General features: G+C 37.3%; 1 long non-coding RNA gene across 2 annotated transcripts in view; it reads left to right on the top strand.

Moving 5' to 3' along the window:
• The window catches only part of LOC142876410 (uncharacterized), a 44,108-nt gene extending 25,144 nt beyond the window's left edge, over window positions 1-18,964 (top strand). Inside the window, exons 3-5 of one of the 2 annotated variants that reach the window (XR_012923309.1) lie at window positions 9,832-9,979; window positions 14,376-14,558; window positions 17,944-18,964. This is a non-coding gene — a long non-coding RNA (uncharacterized LOC142876410). The remainder of the gene's footprint in view (window positions 1-9,831; window positions 9,980-14,375; window positions 14,559-17,943) is intronic. The other variant, XR_012923308.1, reaches the window with a different exon arrangement.
• Window positions 18,965-21,479: the final 2,515 nt, after the last annotated feature.

Raw genomic sequence — 21,479 nt, 5'->3', positions numbered from 1 at the left:
ATGCTGTTTAATTAGGTGACTTTGAGTTGAAAATTCCCCCTGGCAATTTAAATTCTTGATCTTTCTACCTTTAAGAATGCTAATCATATTCAAGATTATTTTGTTTCCTATTAATAATAATATTGCCTCTTGGGGGGGTTTTGTTTATTTTTGTCATATATATCTCTTCTATCCCTTTGTTTTCATTCTTTTCAGTTCCTTGGTCATGTCTTGATAATAGCATATAATTTGGTTTTTAAATTTAATCTAAAAAAATCATAAGATTTTTGTTTAGTCCACTTTCAATTTCTGTGATCATTGATATATTTGGGTTTTTGGATTTGTTGATACCACCTCCCTTTCTACCTTTTATTTGGCCCGTTTTTTTCTGTGCTTCTTTTTTCTCTTTTCTAACCTATTTGAGTAGCTATCGAATGACTTGTTTTTAGTTTGTTTTTCTTATCCCATTTCCTCCTGCATACTGATTTATCTATTATTGGCTTCCTCCCTAGGGTTGGGCATCAGATCTATAAACTAAGGACACCATGCACTATAATAGCAGAAAGTCTCTTGCATGGTTGGTCATGCTAATATTCTCATGTTAAATTACTAATTTCAAGCAGATTTTAATGCAACTCAGAAATTATACTACATTTTCTTGATACATTCCTTTTCATACTCAACTACTAATAAATGACACTTTCATACCTGCCATTTGCCCATCAAATCTCCAGTCCCCCCCTCCATGCTACAATCATATGATGAGCTGGTTTCCTATTCCAGTGATAAAACAGAAGCCATCAGGACAGACCTCCACAGCTCTTCCCACCACACACATCCACCCCCAGCACGTGTTCTCCTGTACTCCACTCTCCCACCTGTTTCTGAAATACTCACCCGGCTGTTTATGGCCAACTTCTCTGCTGGAACACCAAAACACGGCTAATTCTTCCCAATTCTCATAGTTTTACATGTAATCTAATTTCATTAGACTATGTATAAAAGTCTCCTCTATAAGCATTTTAAGAAATTTTATTGGCTGGGCATGATGGTTCACACCTGTAATCTCAGCACTCTGGGAGGCCAAGACAGGAGGATTGCTTGAGGTCAAGAGTTTGAGACCAGCCTGAGCAAGAACAAGACCCTGTCTTTACTAAAAATAGAAAAAATTAGCCAGAAGTGGTGGCACGTGCCTGTTATCCCAACTGCTTGGCAGGCTGAGGCAGGAGAATCGCTTAAGCCTAGGAGTTTGAGGTTGCCGTGAGCTACAATGATGCCACTGCACTCTAAGCAACAAGGTAAGACTCTGGCTCAAGAAAAAAAAAAATTATCTGTCTGGGAGATAGACAATTGATTCTTGTGTTCAATTTAATTGCATTTGTTGTCTCATTACAAAACTGTCTCTTGATTCTACTTTTTTCTCTTGGTTCCTACTATCTGCCCCTCTGCCTAGCAACCATCCTTGAAAGTTGTATGTTCTCTCGTTTTCAAATTCTTGCATTTCCTTTTCTCTTTAATGCAGTCCAGTCTGGCTTATAATTCCAATGCTCTACAGAAACTGTTTTTGTTAAGTTCACACATGGCCGTGCCATTGCTATACCCTATCTGCAGTCTCCATGTCATCAGTAGTATTTGACATAGGTGGGCATGTCTTCCACATTAAAAAATAATTTTCTCACTCAACTTCTAGGCTCCCAGCTTCCTCTGGCTTTCTTATTGCCTCAGGGTTGCTGTTTCTCAGTCTCCTCCACTGGTTCCTTCATATTTCCCAGGCTTTTCACAGCTAGAATGTCTCTAGTCTGGGTCCTTGAATTTCTTTACTATCTATGTTTTCTCCTGTGAAAATCTTATTTAGTCTCTTAGCTTTAAAACCATCTACATACTGACCACTCCCAAGTTTATATCTTCAACCTTGTCTTCTTCTAAGACTCCTAATTCATCAACACAACTGCATTTCTTACTTCTCCACCAACAGACATCTCAGATTCGAGATGTCCAAAAATGAGCTCCAATGTGGTACTAGCCACCCTACATAGAAAAAATAAACTGATCTACTCCTAGGCTTCCCTCTCTCAGATGAGAGCAATTCTACCCTTCTGGTTGCTTGAGTCCAAAATCATGGTGTCCCTTCAGTCTTCTAATTCTCTCACGTGCTCAATCCATTAGTAAACTTGCTGGCTCATCCTCAGATATATCCAGACTCTGATCTCTTCGCATCGCCTCCACTGGCAACACCCTGGCCTGAAGGCGCCCTGACCTCTTAATGAGATTATTGTAATATGTCTCTGCTTTTACCCACGCTTGCCCACCATGGTCTAATCCCATCACCAATAGCCAGAGTGACCCTGCTGTGATGACCAGATCATGTCACTTCTCTGCTCCACACCCTTTTCGATGTCAGTCCCTAAGGCCCTACTGCCCCCTCTCTCCGTCTGAGAGCCATTCCCTAATCATGCCCAGCACACTCCGTGGCCTCAACACTGTCTTACCCTCTGCCTGTTACAGTCTTTTTCAACATATTCACAGCCGTAAGACTACGTATAGCCTCTATGTAGGCACTCAAATCTCAGCTTCTCAGTGAGGTCTCCATGATCACAAAAATTAAACCTGCTACCCTCCCCACGTCCTTTCCCCACTACCCACAGCACTTAACATATATATGTTAACCATTTTCTCCAACCCCCCCCCAGTATAATTGAGAACAGAGGACTTTATCTATTTAATTAATTGCTATGACTCAGAGTCTAATTCAATGCCTGACTATGGCTGGTGCTTAATAAATATTTGTTAAATATGGTATTATCATTTATCCAAAGTATCGCCACACAGAATTGACTAGTATTTTCATGGATGCTTAATATACAATACAAATACAAATCAAAACAAAACAAAAGCTTTTTGCAGGAAGCAGGAAGTACAAGAAAATTTCCACCTTTGATTTGGTAGAGTAGGGCTAAGAAAGAAAACTCTATCATCCATCCCTCGGTACATTCATCCATACATTTGCATATAAGTAGGTTCAGGCACAGTTATTTCAGTTTATATACAGTGAAATAAATTGTAGTGAAATTTCCTATGTAGGTAGTGAAATAAATTGTTGCTTAGGTGTTTATAATACTTCTATGAGAAATTTCTGTTTCATTAGAATACATATAAAATTCTCATCTTTATAAGCATTTTTTACAATTTTATCATCTATCTGGGATACAGATAGGCAGTTGATTCTTGTGTTCAATTTAATTGCATCTTGTCATATCAATGACAATGTTAATTACAATCAATACAATGTTAATTACATAATATTATAATGCATCTAAATATCTGGGAATTACATATCATTAATATGTGAAAATCAGTATAAACTTATATTTGAGCATATTCAAACTTGAAAATACCTCCCAAAGGAATGTCAATTATTGCACTGAATCTAATGGAATAATAGAGAAAAAATTAGGAGATAATTATAATTGGTATATACCATATTTATACAATGTGGGTATTCAACATATTATTTTATTATGAACATTTTTAGAGTCAAGTTATAAGATGTTCATTGTCACTGATGATATTGATAGCAGAATTAAACTATATAACCAATGAAGGATAATATTTTTATACAATTATATAATACTTAATCTTTCTAAAAATTAAAAATTTTAATAGTTCAATGTATCTGATAAAACTTTAGTGAACTGAAGATTTTTTAGTAATTTTATCATATATTTTTTTCTTTAATACCTTTTATTTTTTCAATCACTAATTTTTATTTAGTTAACACTGAGTCAAAGAAACAATTCATAATCCATTAAAATAAGTATAAGTTTTTCATGGTGGCCATTTGATGGCTTTTTATTCTCACTCTTAATTAACCACAAGAATCTCATGAGAGCAGCAATTAAATGAAAATGTAAATTAAGACAGAATCACACCATGCCCTCCCTCTCTTTTAATACTGGACAAGAGTACACATGTAGTCTTTCATAGTAATAGGTTATAATTCAGGACTTGTAATAAATGAATGTTGTGCCTATTTTATTTTCCTGGAACTTTTTTTGAGTACAAAAATATTTTCGGGGGTCGATTCACAGTGGGTACCTGGAGAAAGATTCTGAAATTTTTCCTGTGGTTACAAAACAAAACAAGAATAACCATCTTTATTTTATTCAATCTATTTTTGTTTTTAATCTTAAAGAGCCTAAAAAGCTAATAGATTACTTTTCTAACATAAGTAACATTATAGAACTATCTGTTAAAAATATAACCATGTAGGGTATAAACTGAAAGACATTTTGGAAAAAAATGAATCTTAGAGGTGAGATCTTTTTGGTGTTAGATCATTCATTTTTAAAAAATCTAATTCTATTTGTGATTCGCATTCATTGGACAATTTATTTGTGCATGGCATTGTTTTAAGTACTGACACAATAAAAACAATGTAGTCTGTCCCCTGAACAAGAACTTAAAGATATTTCTCTTATTATGGCAAGGGTACCTTTTGAATTATGAAATTAACCCCACTGAGAAAATGGTGACACAAAGTTTGCCTAAGCCAATGGATTGTGAATGTTTGCAACTGCTTTTCCTTGAGCATAAACTATGGGTGTTACTTGAGTGAGACTGTATTCTTTGGCCAGAAACTTAAATCTGAGTTGTAAGACATATTTAACCTAAGTTGAAAGGAATATTTTAATCTTTCCAACAAATCAAGAACACATGTTTGAATAAATCTTTTCCCCAAAATAAGATATGTGAAAAAGACACTCATCTAAGAGTTTTCAATTATTAGATAAATTTAGCTGGAGTGAGCTTCCAAAATTTCTTCTGTTAGAGATAGAGGCAAAAGTAGAGCCCCTAGGAAGCAGTTATCAAGTATGATAAAAATAATTTATATAATATATGGTAAGCTATTTTTCAAACCCTCACTACATTATCAGTGGTAAAGTAGTTTGGTAAACTTGTTTATTAGTAAGCTCCATTTCACAAAACCGTAAGATGCAAAACTAAAAATAAGAAAATGCAGAATGAGACTCTGCTATGTTATGGTAGGAAGTGCAAAAATAATGACACAAAACAATTTTATTAAGTAATGGACACAGCAGTAATCGAATATGTATTAAAAACACATAAAATATGTGTTAGAATGACTCATCCGAATCTGAGAAAGTCTCTATTCAGACACCCAAGAGTCATGGGTTTGAGTTTGTTACTGGGTTGTCATCCAACTGGGTTGTAACCCCTCTCTGGGCAACCAGTTTGTCACTGGACTACTAATTAGATACTTTTAAGTCTAAAATGTTTCTTCTTTAGTTCTTCAGTCTTTAATAATTCCTTAATAGCATTCTTAACTTCTCTATAGCCAACACACACACACACTTCAAATTTATATATTATTAAAGATGCCGACCCCCAGATCAATGACCTACATTAAAATCCTGGCTATGTTCTTAGCCAGCTGTATGAAAATGAACAAATAAAATTAAGCTCTCTTGGCATTACTTCCCCATCTGTAAAATAAGTGTGCTGGACAAAGGTTATCTAACAGGGTAGCCTTAAAGCCTGGGCTGGTTTGCACACCGTACTGTGTGTTTCCTCATTTCTGCATTGGGGGCTTCTGTGTTTATACGGCTCTTCTGGTGATCCTGATGATTTAATTCTTTTTTGTTGTTGTTGTTATTTTTTTTCTTTTTTTTAAATTTCAGCATATTATGGGGGTACAAATGTTAAGGTTATGTATATTGCCCATGCCCCACCCACCCGCCCGACACCCTATAAATGTTATTCCTAGATGTCCACTTAAGTGTTGATCCCTTAATACTAATTTGCTGGTGAGTACATCACTTCGTAGAATGGGTTCCAGCTCTATCCAGGAATATACAAGAGGTGCTATATCACCATTGTTTCTTAAAGCTGAATAGTACTCCATGGTATACATATACCACGTTTTATTAATCCACTCATGTATTGATGGGCACCGGGGTTGTTTCCGCACCTTTGCGGTTGTGAACTGTGCTGCTGTAAACATTCGAGTGCAGGTGTCCCATTTGTAGAGTGTCATTTGATCTTTTGGGTAGATGCTCAGTAGTGGAATTGCTGGATCAAATGGTAGATCTACTTATACAGATGACTTTTAAAGTGGATAAAAACCTAAACACAAATGTAAGTGAACGAAGTTAAGTTATCCTGTAATATATATTTTTCCAAAAAACTATAAGTAATTGTAGTTATTACAAAGCAGTAATTGCTAATGTTTATATAGTTAGAAATTCTATATATTATACATATTATATAATATACAATTATATAACATCAGAAATTGTATATATTATAAATCGTTACTATAAGATATATAAATATGGTTCCATATAATATAGTTACTACCTATAAATATATATTTACCATAAAAACAAGCAAATTGCTCAATATATAATTATTCTTAAAATTCCACAGCTTTGGAGAAATAGCAATTTATTTTCAATATTTTTTTCAAAAATTCTCTTCTTCTTTGCTCCAAACTAGCTTAATTTTTTGTTTCTGAACAAAAAATTTACCATAAGAGTGCTGCCAGCTTCCAGCAGTGACTCTCTATGAGTGGATAAAAATAGGCAACTCTTTGGGTACAGAAATATACTCCATGGTTTTCCATGTGGAAATTTGCTTAATAACAATTTAATGAGGATCAACTACATGCCAGACACTGTGAGATGTGTTATGACATAAAGATAAATAAGAGAACATTTCTGCACTTGAGCCACTCACCACCTGGCCCTATGCTGTCTTGGAATAAAATCTCCAAGTACTTATAACCTTGAAATCTGATTGTAATTCAAAGCATAGCAACCTGTGAAATTCTGCCAGTGTTCCTAAAGTTAGCTTTTTTTAATTTAAACCCAAATAATTCTAGTTAATTGAAATCACATTAGTTACTATAGTAATTCTTGAGAATACTTGGGGACTCTGCTAGACTATGGAGGTAAAACCAACTATGCTCGTAAACTACCTCCTGGAGGAAATAAACTGTTCTTATGTGTGGTATTTGTCAATTTTGTGGTATAAATACTTCTACTGAGGTTGGTTTCAAGCCACCAAAAATTTAACCAGCAGCTTGTAAAATTCTTGAATGTTTGTGATCACCTCTCACAAGCTGTTGTGCACCAGCTTTAGCAGACTTCTAGATAAAACGTAAGTTCTACTGTAGTCTACTCTCCAAACAGGGAGGCATCCTGCAGGATCACTGCTTTAGTAGAAGTTCTATGGCAGCCCAGGAGGAAAGAATGGTAAGTGGCTAGGGAAGGCTTGAGAGAGGAGGTGACATTTGGACTCCATCTGGTGGGACAAGAAGGATTCCCCAGTCTGATAAAGGTTTTGCAGGTTGAGGTAGAGGGAAAACACAGAGGATGGGATATCTTGACTGAGAGGCAATGCACGTTAAGGAAAGGAAAGTGTATGAAGCATGGTATGTTCACATTTTGGAATAATATGACACCCCCAGAGAGATGTGAGCCACAAAACAAGGGGGGCATATGGAGGAATTGGAGGGTCCAAGGGAGCCCAGCTGTGATGACACTTGTAAGTCCCATTAAGGAGTTGAGGAGGTTTAGAGACCTCCCTCAGTTTGAAGAGGGGAGTAGCATGGCTGGCTTTCTGCTTTAGGAAGAACACTCTAGAAGCAGTATAGAGGATATTTTGGAGATGAGAGGAGTGCGGTGGCTAGACTACTGAGGAGGTGACTGCGGTATTCTGTGAGTGAAATAATGAAAGCTTGGGGAGAAATGTTAAGTTTAACGTGCTTGTGGAGATTATTATTTAAAAGAAATTCTCCCTTCTCCAAAAAACAGCCAATGAGGAAATGTTATTGCAGTGATCACAATAATGACTTTTCAGTATATAGGCCCGTTTTCCTCAATCTGCTTTCCCTTTTCATTCCGGGACTCTCTTGTTAGCAGACAAATCTTATTGTCTTCCTTTTCCTTATGTAATTAAGACAGTAAATTGTGTGACTTGTTCCTTTCTTGTCATATTTCTATCTAATCTTGCTTCAGTCAACTGAAATTATATTTGATTCTAGATGTAGCGACAAATCAAATGTGAGTAGAGGATATGGACAAAATAGCATATTTGATTTATATAGACATTTCTGACTAGTCCAGCACTTACCCAGTTAGATATTTTTCAAAATTCAATGATCATGCAAAACATGTAAATAAAATATTAATCTTACTTTAAGTGACTTTTCTTTTGTAGAAAAAAAAAAACAACTTCTCTTTAAAAGTTGATCTAGTGTGCAAAAAATCTGTGTACTTTTCTTATCATACATTCGTCTTCCTATCTATGTCTCTGCCCCCCCCCCGCCCCCGCCCCAGATTTTGAACCAATGTTTGTGTGTTTCTAAAGCGAGGATAATTCTTTATTCTGTTTGAAACCTACGGAGTGTTCCAGGGCAATGCTGATGTCAGCACACATATAAGGTTTCAAAACTTACACTTCTGGCGCATGTCTAATGTGGCTTCTTCTAGTACCTTGTGGTGCTAAGGGCTTTGCATAGAAGTTTTAAACTTTGGTCATTTGGTATTTTATTTCTTTTTTTTTTTTGGCATACCTCCTTTTTATTTTCTTCCTTTTATTTCATCATATTATGGGGGTACAAATATTGTTAGGGGTGCAAATATTGTCCCTGTCCCTCCTCCCTCCCCCCATGTGCCAGAGACTCAAGTGTGTCCAATCCCCAGGTGGCGTGCACGGCACACATTATGTAAGTGCACACCCTTCCCCTCCTCCCCCCTCCCGCCTGCCCACCATCCGATGAAAAGTTTTTTTTCTTTTTTCTTTTTTTTTTTTTTTGACATTTTGGTTACATTGTATATCTTTGCCTTTCCCTAAGAAGGGTTAGAGTTATGCCCTTCCCCTCCAAAATGCTCTCCACATCCCTAAGATTGAGTCTTCTCCCCTACCCCCAATCCCTGATGAACATTACCACCATAGTAGTATTTTATTTCTTTATGGCATGCTGCCAAACTCGAACACAGCCACTGTTTCTTAACGCCATATTAGCAAGAATAATAGTAGGGCAAGAATCTGAACACCATTGGCATATATATCTGCTCGGAAAGCTGCTTTTCTGGTAAGGATAAAAGTATTTAGTTTTGAGTATAGAGAGGAAGCAAACTCAGACTTTTATTTGAGGAACGAATTTTAAACCCATGTGAAAATTACTACAAGGTCATGTCTATATTGGGAGCAATTAAACTAATGAAGTAATATATTATGATGCAGTCAACAAGCTGGTGACCTTCAGGGAAAATCTGTCCCCTTACTGCTCTTTTTGGGCAAACTTAATATGTTTGAAAACATTATTTTTGGTACTACTGTTAGATAGGAAAAGCACTGTTAAGCTCCACTCCTTCTCAACTGGAGGGATCCCACCTCTGAACTCCCTCACATTTTCTCACTGTGCCCTGCAGGCCTCTGAGTTGGCTACTCTTAGGAACAGGGACTTGCAGAAACGCAACAGAAACTCAGGAACCAGACAATGACAGATTCAAATCGTGACTCTTCTAATGACTATGCCATCTCTCAGAGACTCAAGTCTTCATTTGTCGTGTGAGAACAATATTGTTCAATTTATATAGGTTTTGAGGAAAATTCCTAATTACCATGGGAAAATGTTTGTCATTGACTATACTCAAAATGGCACTTCACTTAGCAAGCATAACTTACTAATAAATTCTATGTTGAACTGAAAGAATTTAGTTAAAATCTTTTTCAAAGGCCTCACTTCTTATATTTTCTTCTCGACCACAGCTTCCCTGCCTTTTCTCTGTTTGTAGTTCTTATTTATGATTTTATCAAGTATAGGAGTTCATCGCTAAGAAGCATGGAGATTCATTGTTGAGGAGAATGATGTTTTGTGGATTCTCCTGTGGTTTGTTCTCGTAACGGGACACTCTCCAAGCTCTAAGCAACATTTCAGACACACTGCGATGCTGCATACGTCAGTACTTGGGTAAGATAATCTCCAAATTTTTCAAAGCACAATGAGGAAGAATAAACAGTTAACAAATGGTAAACCTTGCCAAGATAATCTGCAAATGAGAAAATTTATATATAAGCAATTATTTGAAAGAAGTAATCCTGACGACTTAGAAGCCAATGTATTTTTTGTGTATTTTAAAGAGTATTACAAACTAGTGAAATCTTTCTTGCTCACAGGTGGAGGCTCTTCCTACTGTTTCTACGTTGCCAGACTTTTGTTGTTTTTTTTCTTTTTCTTTTTGCCTTCCCAAACCAGTCCACTCTGCACTCTTTCCCTGGGGTGCACGCGCCTTTCCAAACCAATTTCTCTCACTTTTTCCCTCGGGTTATTTTCCTGTCCTGTCTTATTTCTCCTCATGCCTCGGGGAATCCTTTCAACACACCATGTAAGGGCCAGGGAGTCCAAGAACAATACTCACTTTTATTTCCATGAACTCCATCCTCCCTCCAAATCGTCAGTTCTAAAATATGTGGAACTTCAGGTTTATGAGTGTTGCTGGCGGGGGCAGGGGAGAAGGAAGGTTTGCCAGGGGGATTTCGGAAGCACACGGAACAAGGCAGCGGGAGGAGGGGGACACCAAGTCTCAGCTTCTCGCCTCCAGGTGTGTGCTAAACACCAGGGACTCCTGTTTCCTCAGTTGTAACTGATGATTTAGAGCTGCATTCACCTGTCCCACACTGTCCCCAATCTCCCCCTTGTTTGTCATACTTTTAACTTTGCCTTGGGTCAGAGAATATTTTGCCATACAAAACCTATTTGCGAAGGAAATGGACACAGAAAGGAAGGGTTCTGTTTCTTTGGAGCAATGTCATGAAAGCCAAGCAAGTGTGGCTGTCACTCCCGCCTACTTTTCCTTTCTGTCCTTGTCTCTCCTGGGCATCATATATCCATGGAGCTCCTTCCTTGCTGGCCTCCATCATGGGGATGTGAGTGTCTTTTTGTTTTCTGCCCCACAGCACTTTATGTTTCTCTAATGAGAAACATAAATAGGAGATACAGTGCTTGCCTTACCCATATCCGATCTCCAAGACTGGTCAAACCTAATCATGTTTTTCCCACATAGTGGATATAAATTATTTGCGGGCAGGGATCTACTCTTCTCATCTGTCTGTAACTTTCAGCACTGAGCATGCTGCCTTGCGCATAGCAAATGCCCTATAAATTTTAATTGAATTAAATTGACTGGGACTGTCGTTTTTGCTTTGGTAGACGAGGATAACGGAAAGTCTATATCTGTCATGTCAATCTCTTCATTAAAATTCCCACTTCCTTAAATAATTCCCATTAAGGCATTAAGTCGGGTATAGTGGTTTAAACCCAGTCTGAGGAGTCAGAAAATAAGGGTGAAAATCTCAGCACTCAGTTGAGGTTTGTGTCTCCCCATCTGTCAAATGTAAGGGTGCCTTCACAGAAACGCTGTGCAGAATGAAAGGGTTTCAGGTACTAACACACATCCCAGTCCCAGAAGGGTTTGTGCTTAGAAGAGGAATTTGAGACAGCTCAACACATTTATCATACGATAGAGGTGAGGTCTTGTTCCTGAAACTCAGCTGGATCCATCATCTTCTGCTTTTAAATGCTTGATTTCTCTCTAAATAATTGTTTTCTTATGTAACTTGAGATATTAATTATAAAAATAAAAAGTATGCACTATATGATTTATGGGGATATTTTCTATATTTTCCACCAAGTGTGCCTAAATCTTGTCTTAAAAAGGATCCAAGGTTTATTTTCCAAAAAATTTTTCTGACAGAAGGCAAAAGAGCCAAGAAAGAAAGATTAAATCATAGAAAATAAGGCAAATCCCTGTATCACTCTGCCCTTCTTAATTTTTACATAACCCCAAAGGCTAACTATAGTTATTTTATCACAAGAGTAGAGATTTATCCAAGTAGCTCTTATTACTGCTCAGTCAGTGAAGTTGTGACATTCTAAAACATCATCTTGCAAGCTAGGTTGAGTTATGCTAGCAGACGGGCCACTGCCAGGATTTACGCTTGAAAATGCTCTTCTACTAAACCTATCAAAATGCTGTGTAACCAATTTTATTATCATAAATTTGCGTTTAAATTCTTGCTAGTTATTTACCAGGTACTTTGATTGCCTGTGCATGACAATTTAGGTCTTTGAAAAATGTATCAAAGATATTCCCTGTTAGAGGTAATTATACAGTGAACACCCATCCAAAATTATTCATTTCCAAGTTCTCAGCATTTTATTGCTCTTTGATATTCTTGTATATACTGTAATATATGGGATATAGGAGCAGGTTAAATATGTTAGTTCTTTACTTTTGTAAACAATTCATTAAAAATGATTTGAGAAAATTAAGATAGATTGGTACGTTTAAAGTGTTCTGAAAGACAGATTGAGATTTTTAAAGCAAATTGGCCCTGAGGTCCTTTATATGGGGATGGTCAGGATTTTCATGCAGTTGCCAAAAAGACTGTTAAACTAGCTGTAACCGTATACTGTATTTTGGTTGTTGGTAATTTACACCAAAGGCACTTTGATGTATAAGTACGCCCATTTTCTTTTCACTTGCAGTTGGTACTTTGGGAGGCACTTTCGCTATTTCAGATCATTCAGGTAAATCATGACAGTGCTTCAGGGAATATTTATTCTTTGAGAAAATTTGGTTGAGTGTTTTTGAATTTTTGTTTTCTAAGAATCTCTCTACATACAGTCTAAAATTTTAGTATCTATGTATTTTTCTAGAATAAATGCAATGAAGCCCCAATTCAAATACCCTCATCACCCAAAAAACTCTGAAATTACACCTGGTAACAAAGCTTTCCCAGCTAACAGGAGGTGAGGAATAATTCCCTTTTTCCTTACCCTTTTTCTTCCTGAATCACTCTTACGTCTTCATTTCTACCTTCAAAAAAAATTTGCTAGACTGCTTGTGTTTCTTAGCTATTGGTTTGAAGTTCCTTTTTTCCCAGGATATAAACATTTCTTTTATACTCGAGACAATGTATCTTTAAATTATATATCTTTGAAGAACAAATTCTATGTGGAACATATTTAACTGGATCCCTTCAGAGTTTCCTGGTGAGAATTTATACACCTGAGTACAAAATGGAAATTTGAGGTCATTCAGTGTTTCTAAAAGACAGGCAGGCTGCTATCAAGTCCACATCCTTTTAGACATTACTTTTAATTACTTTAAAAGTAAACACACTTCCCTTTTGAGTTGTGTTTCTTCAATTAATGAGATAACAGAGTAGGGTTTATAAGACATCAGTGGCTCCTCAGTGATACAGCAAGCAAACTGCAGAAGCTACATCTGTAATTGGTTTTCTGATACAGCCTCAGCAAACACACATAAAAGTGAAGTTCATGGAAGGGATAAACGGATTTAGTTACCTTCACAAGCTACCTTCAAAGAGTGGTTTAATTTTGTTTCCTTATAGCAGTTCCCCTTCCCCCAATCCATTAGAGCTTCTTGATTTATGATACAGTAGTTGTAACATTCCCAGTAAAGACAGGAATTTCTACTGTCAGAAAATGTGGCTCCCTGGTGATACCGCCCTGGGAGAGTAAATGAGATTCTAATAGTTCTCTAGATTATTACTGAAGGCAGGGTCAAGGAAATAACTTTCACTTTTTTCTATTAACCACACATACCAATGAAAATTCTCAATTAATAGGTTAATTTGTATGATTTATAGTTCAATATATGGAATATTAATCAAGAGACATCAAAAGAAATGCTTCCTGGTAATATCACTTCTCTGCAGTATCTGAGCCACTTTATAAACTATATGATTTGTTATAATTAGGCGTGCATGTTACTAACGAGGGTCAGAATAATATTTGAAGGGCCCAAGGGCCATTTGTTTTTACTAATGATGCACAGTTTTTCCTTAATCGGTATCTAGGATTTGCTTCCTTGGTCTTGCCAAGTCAAATTCATTTACAATGGAATTTGTTGCTATTTTCTGAGTATATTGTGTATCAGAACCTCCACATAAGTGGTTTGCTATCGCTAAATAATTAAATACACACTACAGGCACCTTACCCTTGAAAAACTTCCATGGTTTAGACATTGGTTTCAAATTTTGTATATTATTGTCATTAATACAATTTATGGCTAAATAGCAGTAACATCACATGTGGAATGCCTAGTTGAATAAAGCATAGAATCTATTCCCAAGGAGCTTGTGGTTTAAAAGGGGAAATCAACAAGAAAGTGGATCATTGCAACATAGTTTGGCAAGTATTGTCATCCCTGTATGAACACGTATTGTGATATATTGCCAAGGCAGTTGAGAGTGTCTCTTTGAATGACATTTAGGCCAGCACTTACTAAGTACTTGGTCATTTTGTTGTGAATTCCTTAAGTTCAATCACTGGTTGCAGGTATCATTGGACAAGAATTGTTATGGATGACTTGAGGAAACAACAGCAAAGAATCAGCTCTGAAAATGGTTCTCGGCACTGCTGTAATCAGAAAAGCATCATGATCAAGGAATCGTCCTTATCAGAAAGCCATCTAGAACAATCAGCTCTTTCCTTTCAGTGGAGCGAGTCCAGAAAGTGAAGGTGAGCTTTCGGCTGCTGTGGGGAAGGCCAGGCATGGGAGCAGCGCTACACATGTGCTCAGTTATATATGAATACATTCCCATTTCCAGCTGCAAGAATGGCCCTGAGCCACGTTAAGTAAAGCCTAAGTACAAGATATTTTTAATTTATAATTTTTAATCTAATGTATATGTTACTCTCCATTATAAATTATAGGGTGAGGTATTTAATCCTAAATTTTTTCATCTATTGTGTGTTAGAGAAACTGAGAAAATACTCTCTAGATTTAGTTCAGATGAATTAACATTGTGAAGTTCCTATCATATGAATTCTGCTCATAGCGGCGTTATTCACAATAGACAAGAGGTAGAAGCAAACCCAATGTCGATCTATGGATGACTTGATAAACCAAATGTAATATATACATACAATGGAATAGTGCTCAGCCTTAACAGGTAATGAAATCCCGACATGTGCTACAACATAAATGAGCCTTGAGGACATTATGCTAAGTGAATAAGCCAGTCACAAAAAGACAAATACTGTATGATTCCGCTTATATGACATCTAAAGTGGCCAGATTCATAGAAACAGAAAGTAGGTTGGTTACCAGGAACAAAGGAGAAAGGAAAAGGGAAATTATTGTTTCGTGGGTATAGAACTCATATTTACAAGATAAATAAGTTCTGGAGCTCTGTCTCACAACAATGTGAATATACTTAGCACTACTGAATTATACTCTTAAAAATAGTTAAGATGGTAAATTTTATGTTGTGGTTTTTACCACAATAAAAAAAAGATTCAAAAAAAGAATAGTCAATCGACTGTTTTTTTTTTTTTTCATTTTAAAACATCATTATATTAGAAATCTTGACTAGTGAAATCCATAATATATTTAGATTTACTCTGGAGACATACTACCAAATAAGCAGTGTATAGTACATATTTTTGTCATGCAATTTTAAAAGATGACATACAGAAAAGGCAATTCAAACAGACCAAATATAATCATTTAATCCTGACCTAGAAAATTATTTAAATGAATTCTCAAGGTCTACTCTCTCTTACTTTTTCTATTGTAACAAATTTGAAATCCCCTTACAAACAAAATATAAGCTCACCAATGCATATAACAAACCTATTGTTTGGAAAATCAGATTTTGAAACTGTATTTGGAGGAAAAAGAAAGAAAATGAGAAGGGGGAAAGGGAGGAGAGAAAGAAGGAAGGAAGGTAGGGAATAAAACCTGGACGCAACTCTTAGTTCTTAAAGAAAGCCTTATGACAGTCTTATTATTCCTGTAGAGCCTGTCATTTGAAAGACACACATTGCAAATGACATGGAACTTGAAAAGATACAGAAAGAAACAAACTTTCTGAGATCTAAAGTGTAGTTCTAGGAACCCATGTATTTCATTCTCTACAAATGAGAACCAGACTGTTTTTATTCATTCCACATTTTTCTGCAGAGATTTATTTGGCTTCAGAGGAGAACTATACTATATGCTTAAAATGATTGCTATTAATGTTGACTTTCAGACAGGCAAGAAGTTTGGGATGTAATAGGCCAGAACTGGCGTGCTTCACACACTGTAGACATTATATTTGCTATCATATATTTGTGAGATATGTTTGTTGCAAAATGCAAATTACCAAAATGAAATCTGGGAAAATGTTTCAAGTCAATGCTTGAACATATGCTTATGATACCTGTTGAAAACATTTTAGATTGAGAATGAGAGGAGACATAAGAGAATTGCTCTAAAAATAGTATCTCTGAGTATCAGGATGACAAATTTAGGCACATTTAGTTCTACCAGCGACTGATCTGCTTGGAAACCCTGAAACTATTATCCTTTACACAGTTACTTCACTGAGAAAGAGAACAAGGAAAATGGCTAAAAGATCATTGATAACAAATAGAACAAAGCGTTGGCATTACAGAAAGCAAACCTTTAACTGCATGCCTATGAATGTTCACATTTTTACATTGAGGTGAATGAGATTACAGAGATAGTAAACACCGTTCTTGTGTTTGTGGTTTATAGAAGAATTCCTTTGGCTCTACTATATTCTTTTTCTTTTAATCTATTAGAATAAAGGGTTTCTTTATAGTTTCTCTTTTTAAAAACTAAAAATGGTAATTCTTTTCTTTCCTGATGAAAAGAAAAAAAAACTTTAAATGATGGTTTGGTTGCATTTTTTGTTTTGATGTAAAGACTTGTCATGACTAGATGACAAAACAAACCAGTTATTTCACATTCTCATATTAAGGACCTAAACATTTGTTTTCTGTTTCTAAAAACACTCCTACAACCATAAAAGAAGACCATGACTTTTGTAGTTATAGGCTGTAAAAACAGAAAGAATATGAACATTTTTGAGGAAAAGATATTTTTTATCTGCTCTTTATGGAGCAAATAGATTTTTTCAGGGAACTCTGACTGAATTTACTATGCTTCTTACTTGAGTGCTCTGTATTTGAAGTTATAATTTGTATTTCATACACAAATGTATATGTTAAAAATTCAGTTCTAAAATATTTGTTGAAAACCGGCACTATGGAGAGGGATGTTTTGCTTTCGAAATTTTCTGTCTTTCTCTCCCTTTCTCTTTTTTAGCTGCTAGAAAATTACTGACATATAGAACATTTTCTAGTGTTTTTTTCTTAGAATTACAGAAATTAAAGAACTATTTCTGTCTAATACAAGTTAATATAAATTTTAACGTGACTCAGAAAGTAAGTTCTACTGTTCTGGGTAGGAGCTCTCTGCAGAATGACTCAGGTCTGCCCTGAGCAGCAGCATAGCAGTGATGCAAGTAAGACAGCAGCATAGCACTTGTATCTTTTCAGTTTTTTTTCTCTTGGGTGACTTTTTATTCTCACAACAACGGTGTGAAATGAAGTTGGGAGTATGGTGACAACCAAAATGTTAAATGTCTGAGGTTGCACACACATGTAGTCAGAAGGGAAGCCAGGACTTTTGCATCTGAGTGAGGGTGTGGACTCAGCCTAGGCACAGGGCAGAAAAGGAAAAGCTGGTGCCTGCCCAGGGAGCACGCAGGCTCCCACCCAGCCGAGCAGACACCCGAGAGGTCTCTCATGGGACTTGAGATCTTGTTGTGTCCTTCAGCTGGGAGTTTGCACACATTCATACCCCTGTTTGTATTCCTGTGGTAGATTGCATTTCTCTTCTCAAATCTTTGTACCCCTAGTGTATCCACACCCTTTGCCATTTGACTACAGAGAGTGTATTTGCCTGCTGCAATGAGGCTGGGCGTGGCCGTGCGATGGGCTTTGGCAAACGGTCGGCGGATGGAAGTTAGTTACAGTGTGCCAGCTCTGAGCATGAACCCCGTGAGCCATTGCACAGTACGGCCTGGCCATGCCGTCCTTCTGGTCTCAGGTAGCCGGTGCTGCAAGGAGAACGAGAGACAAGAGGAGCAAGCACAGCTGCATCGATCCTGAAGCTCAGAGCCAGCCTGGCCTATCTTGGTCCTGATCAGCTGACTCCAGGTGACCCCAGACTACACGCGTGTGAGGGAGTCATGACCACTGTCATAGGACACTGAGTTGTGGGATGTTTGTTTCGTAGCTTGACTGTTACACTAGCTGCTAGCCTATGTACTATCAGCAGTCATGAAACATTTTCTGATCCATTGAGAATTGTGAATCTAGATACAAAAACATCATTCCCCTATTCTTGGGGTACAGTAAATTAAAGTAGCCTCTTGGACTCAAATAAAATGAACTCAATACTATTCACTGCTACATAATGAGCAGCTCTGCTAAGAATTTGCTGTCATGATTTAATCACAGTGCACTGATTTTCAGGATTCTTCTTTATGAAATGGATATGATAATACCTCTTCATTCTGGCTCTTGGAATTCATTTATTCATTTACCAGCTTTTTCAATTAATAGCTGTTGAGAACCTTCTATTTTTCTAGAATATACAACCAAAAACAAGATAAAGTCCAAGATGACAAAGGCTTTTCTGATCTATGAGGTGATGTAGAAAAAGAAATGGTTACTTTTTAGCATAATTAATACTGTAATGAAGTGACGTTCTTAGGAGAATAGGTGTACAGGGAAGAATATATTAGGTAGAGGAAGCAATACTTGAGTTAAGCCTTAAAGGATTGGGAGAAGGGGAGGAGTGACAAGCTTATGTTTTCATAAGCTTAATAAATGCAAACAAACAAAATATCTCCACAGTAAATAAACCTGTCTAAACAATCGTAACCAAGAGATCAAAGTTAATTCAACCAATCATGGGCAAATGAACTTCCTCCACCTCCTGATATGAAGCACTGAGAACACAGAATGACTTATGTAGTATTTTTTTGTGTGTGCTAAAAAATGCATAAACTGAATCTAATCATGAGGAAAAAGCTGACAAACCGAAATCGACAGACATTCTGCAAAATAACTGGCCTGTACTCTTTGAAAATGTCAATGTCATGGAAGATGAAGGAAAGCAGAGGAACTGTTCCAGATTAAAGGAGACTAGAGAGCATATTAATAACTAAATGCATTTGCCATACAAGACATTATTGGAACAATTGGCAAAATCTGAGTACAGTGTGTAGAGTGGATAATAGTGTTGTATAAATGTCAATTTCCTGACTCCGACATGTATACCATGGCTAGGAAAAACTCAATTCTGACACTAGCTGGAGTCTGCACAGGGCCTCCAGGTGAGGGGCTCAGTCTTGGAAGCCAGCCCCCACTTTACACACCAACAGCAAGTCCCAGGTTGTGACCTGTGCTTCTGACTGACCAGCCACCAGTTGGGTTTCCCAGGACCCCCTTCTCAGGTTCAATAATTTGCTAGAAAACTTCACATAACTCAGGAAAACATTTTACTTATGTTGACCTGCTTACTGTGGAGGACACAGACAAACAGCCAAATGGGAGAGGTGACAAGGTGAGGTTCGTGGGAAGGGATATGGAGCTTCCATACCCTGTCCACGTGCACCAACCTCCAGACGCCTCCACGCGTTCAGCACTCTAGAAGCTCTCGGAACCCCACAGTTCAGGGATTTTTTAGTAAGATTTCATCACATAGGAGTGATTGATTATTAACTCAATCTCCAGCCCCTCCCCCTTTTCAGGAGGCTGGGGAGTGGGGCCGAAAGCTCTAAGCTTCTGACCCTGGCTTGGGCTTTCTGGTGGCCAGCTCCACGTAGGAGGCCACCAAGAGTAGCTGCCTTAGAATAATCACTCAGGAAATTGCAAGGGATGAGGAGCTCTGTGTCAGGAACCTGAGTTGAAGACCAATTATCAGAACAAAAGGTGCACTTAGCACTCCTATGGCTCAAAAAAATCGTAAGAGTTTTAGGATCTCTGTGCTAGAAAACAGAAGACAGAGACCCAATATTTATTTATTATTATATCACAATATCCCACTGTGTGTGTGTGTGTGTGTGTGTGTGTGTGTGTGTGTGTAGGTGTGTGTGTGTGTGTGTGTGTGTGTGTGTGTGTGTGTGTAGGTGGAGAAAGAGGGAGAGAAGGGGATGGATAAAGCAAATGAGGTTAAAATGCTAATATTTTAGGAATCTGGGTAAATGCTCTATGAGCATTCTTTGTACAATTCTTGCAACTTTCATGTGAGTCTGAAATTATGTCAAAATTTTAAAAAATTAATTAAGACAAAAAGATGGGGGAAAGGGTTGAGCTTGGAATACAATGATGGCAAAATTAAAGCCACCACAAACAGCATGCCCCAAGTCGAGGGGCATCTCCAAGTTTGGCATGAAAAAATTAAGACAAATCCATTTCTCTTTTCTGCATGTTGGATGCGGCATATCACTGTAGAATTAGAATACTAACTTTTCTACATAAGAATATGACTTATAACATCACAATAAGCTTTGTGGTTTGTACATATGTCAATTTCCTCGTTTCAATATTGTGATATAATTATGTCAGATGTTGCCATGGGGGGGCTGGGTGAAAGGTACATAGGACAGTCTATACAGTTCTTTGCAACTTTTTGTAAACTTATAATTATTTTAAAATAAAATCTTTTTTAAAAATTGCCTTTCTAACCCACATAAAAGAATAAAACTGGCCGGGCGCTGTGGCTCACGCCTGTAATCCTAGCACTCTGGGAGGCCGAGGCGGGCGGATTGCTCAAGGTCAGGAGTTCAAAACCAGCCTGAGCGAGACCCCGTCTCTACCATAAAAATAGAAAGAAATTAATTGGCCAACTAATATATATAATATAAAAATCAGCCGGGCATGGTGGCTCGTGCCTGTAGTCCCAGCTACTCGGGAGGCTGAGGCAGCAGGATCGCTTGAGCCCAGGAGTTTGAGGTTGCTGTGAGCTAGGCTGACGCCACGGCACTCACTCTAGCCTAGGCAAGAAAGCGAGACTCTGTCTCAAAAAAAAAAAAAAAAAAAAAAAAAAAGAATAAAACTGATATATTTTTAACCTCATATTGATGTGAATGCATCCATATGCTGAGATTTTTACCTCTACACAAGACTTAAGAATTTTCACATTTTTGTTGGTAACTAACAATTTTGGCAAATTTTAAACTTAGTAGAAAATTTACAAGAACCATTTTTCTAATATTTCTTTTTAAGACTACAAAGATTGTCTCCTTGATCAAACTCCAGCTGGGCTTCTCTGAGTCCTCTTTGGGTCTAGGGTTTGACCCGTAAAGACTCGAAGAAATACCAGCACAGTTTTCAACCGCTCAAGGCCACACCTCTAGGATGGCCCAGCCCCCCTTACAGTGCCTGCCTGAGAAAACTCAAGGCTGCCAAAGTTTACTGTTTGTTCCACCTGCAGATGGGGCCCCTCTCTCCCAGCATCTGTGGGAAGGCAGCAGCCTAACTTCAATAAGCACCTGTTGACAAACTCAGAAGGGTTTCCCACGGATCAATGCCCCTTTCTGGCTCTTTGTAATGTTTTCACTTCCCTGACTCTGC

The sequence above is a fragment of the Microcebus murinus genome, chromosome 15 (assembly GCF_040939455.1).
Source record: "Microcebus murinus isolate Inina chromosome 15, M.murinus_Inina_mat1.0, whole genome shotgun sequence".
NCBI lineage: Eukaryota > Metazoa > Chordata > Mammalia > Primates > Cheirogaleidae > Microcebus > Microcebus murinus.
This window is presented reverse-complemented; position numbering and strand designations above follow the sequence as displayed.